This window comes from Bison bison, unplaced genomic scaffold, assembly GCF_000754665.1.
Source record: "Bison bison bison isolate TAMUID 2011002044 unplaced genomic scaffold, Bison_UMD1.0 scf7180017864256, whole genome shotgun sequence".
NCBI lineage: Eukaryota > Metazoa > Chordata > Mammalia > Artiodactyla > Bovidae > Bison > Bison bison.
In genome coordinates, this window is record NW_011494828.1 from 1,460,097 (window position 1) to 1,462,954 (window position 2,858).

Genomic DNA, 2,858 nt, shown 5'->3' on the forward strand with positions numbered 1-2,858 from the left:
TCCTTCCAAGGAGTAAGCGTCTTTTAATTTCATGGCTGCAATCACCATCTGCAGTGATCTTGGAGCCCAAAAAAATAAAGTCTGACACTGTTTCCCCATCTATTTCCCATGAAGTGATGGGACCAGATGCCATGATCTTAGTTTTCTGAATGTTGAGCTTTAAGCCAACTTTTTCACTCTCCGCTTTCACTTTCATCAAGAGGCTCTTTAGTTCCTCTTCACTTTCTGCATAAGGGTGGTGTCATCTCAGGGAGGGTTAAACCATTTTATTGCAATTGGTAGACAGGGATGGACAGGCAGTGACAAGCCTCAGTAGGGAGGGCAAACACCAACTAGATCAAGAGCGGAGCGGCAGGCAACTCAGAAACAGGACCTTGGAGGGGAAGATGAGCAAAGAAGACTTCATCCTACTATATTACAAGTCCTTACAGGTCACTTAGGAGTATCCTGGGGCCCTTAAAGAATACATCCTCTTGCTCAAGGCTCTGGGCCTGGAGCTGAAAGCTGCTGGGCTCCGGGTTCGAAAGGGTATGCCTCTGGAGATCTATGAGGAGAGAAAGGGGAAAAAGAACGAATCACCAGCAAGCACTGTGGTACACACGGACCTAGACTTGGGCCCTGTTGGGGAGGGACATACAGGCCTGATGGGATAAGGAGCAACAGAGGTTGATAGATTTCCAAAGAAAGAGGCAGAGACCCCATTCTATCCAGTGTCAAACAATTAGGCAGCTGGCATCCAGGCACCACTCAGATTCAGCCTCCTGCCTTACCCTCACCTAGCTTCCTTAAAAGTTCCCTGCTACTGTTACTGTCCAGAAGCCTGACTTCAGAGGTAGATAAAGAAAGCAACATGGCGAAGGTGGGCTGCTTAGATTGGAGGACATGAACAGAAGTCCTGCAAAGGGGGAAGAATCAGAGGTAGACATGGTGACAGTGGGTCAAGGGGGCCCTCCCAGCACAGACCTGACCTGTCCTCCTTCCTGAGGCTAGGATTCCAGTCTCTTCCCTCTTTATCCTCTAAATACAGAGATACCTCAGAGACACTGTGTCAAGTAAAGAAAATGTGCAGTACTGCCCATATGGGCTATAACCCCCTACCATACCTTCCCTACCAACTCATGTCAAATCTGAGATAGCTGAACTTTGGTCCCCAATGCCTGGCCTCTGTGAGCCAAATCCCTTCCACAGCCATAAGCACCCACACCCCCTGACCTGAGGAGGTCATGCTCCTGCCAGGCATCCTGGACCTCTGTTCTGACAGCCTCCAGGTTGTGACCTTTGCCATCCTGGCCACTTTGCAGCTGATCCAACATCTGCCATACCATAGGGCCAGGTAGGACCAAACCTCTACCTCTCCAGGAGGAGCACCCGCCTCCCCATGATTAGCCTCTTGAGCCCGCTTGGAGCCCTCATGGGGACAAAGATAGTTTCTCATGTCCTTTAGCAGAGGGCTTGGGAAGAAGAGCTTTGGAGGGAGGTGGAGTCAGTACAAGGAAGAGATGGAAAGAGATAGGAGTAGGAGAGGGTATCCTGGCCTGTCTGCAAAACAGGATAGATAGAGAAAGGAAGGGGCCTCCAAAGGGAGAGATGAACAGATAGGTCCAATCCTGGTCCTACCTTCCAGCTGCAGGCCTGAGCTTGCCGCCTCTCAGTTATCTGTTTCAGCAGCAGCTCCTGATGCTGGCCTGCAGATGAGAGAAAATGTGAGGGAACGTCTCCAACTTCCTTCCTTCCCCTTCCCTGCCTTGCACCCAGCCTGGCACTGAAAACGGACAAATACATTCTGGTCCAGCTACTGGGCAGTTTCCAAGCTGACTGGAGATGCACACTCACACCATATGAGAAAAGACAAAATACTTGGCCAGGTTTCTGGGTAGCTCAAGCTATCAAAGGTATGGTCATTTATAAGGAAAGCAAGAAGGCTTTTCAGAAAAGGGAAGAGGTGAATTCATACGCACCCTCAATCTTTTACTCACTCAGCTGGTCCCGTAGCAACTTTAGTTCCTCCCGAAGAATCTGTGACTCCTCGAACAGCAGTTGCTGCCTTCAGGGATAATAGCAGTGTCATTCTAAAACCAATTAACAAGCCCAGAGGAGGCTACCAGAGTACCAGGAGTTCAGGGCTGAAGAAGACAAGGTTTTGCCCATCACTTACTCATTCTGAAGCTCTTCGTGAAGGCCACTGGTGGCACTGCACTTCTGTGGTCCTGTCTGTATTTGGGCTTGGGCCTGTTCCTGCACCTGGCTTCGAAGGCCCTGCAGTTCCCTTCTCATCTCTTCCAGATGTTGCTCCAGGAGAAGGACCCTTTGCTCTGGGCCCCCCTGCAGCAACCTTAGTGATGCTACAGTGAGACAAGTAGGGGATCAGCCCCCTAAGAATATCACACATGAGCCTACAGACTCCACTTGCAAATCAAGACACAAGTGCACAGACAATAGAAGAGCCACAAAATGTGCACACACATTTGAGGCTGTGTATATGAAGAAAAGAATGATCAGATACCTTCCAGGGCAGAGATCTGGTACTTCTGCTGCTCTCGCTCTTCCAGCAGGCCCTGGACAGCCTGCCGTAGTGCTTCAGTCACCTACCCAGGCAGAAAAACCCCATGAGCTCCCCAATCACCGGTAACCTCATCAGTTACACACTCACACAAACCCCAAATATACACACCATGCCTCACCTGAGCCTGGGATCGAAGAATAGTAACTTCATCCCTGAGAGAAGATGCACTGTGGGCCTCAGCCCAGTTTAGCCTCTCTGGAAATACGGGAGCCTCTAGAGCCCAAGCCTTTTGAGCTTGGATTCCTGACTCAGTAGGCAAGTCACGAGGGGAAATCCAAGTCCCAGCCAGGTCTCC